We start from the raw sequence: 255 nt of genomic DNA on the forward strand, positions 1-255 counted from the left end.
AACAAATTATAATTTGAAATCGTTCAAACAAATATAGATGTGAAAATGTTAATTTTAAGATTAGTCATTATTAATCTTAATTAATTTTTAAATTAGTGACTTAACATAATAATCTTTAAATATAACAATAACTGTAGTTTCCAAAAAATCTAAATAAAAGAAAAACAGATTTTTAAATATCACAATTTTATACATTATATAATACATACAATAATTTATACATATTTAATAAATATAAAAAATGAGAAAATATAG

The sequence above is a fragment of the Sinocyclocheilus anshuiensis genome, unplaced genomic scaffold (assembly GCF_001515605.1).
Source record: "Sinocyclocheilus anshuiensis isolate Anshui unplaced genomic scaffold, SAMN03320099.WGS_v1.1 scaffold499, whole genome shotgun sequence".
NCBI lineage: Eukaryota > Metazoa > Chordata > Actinopteri > Cypriniformes > Cyprinidae > Sinocyclocheilus > Sinocyclocheilus anshuiensis.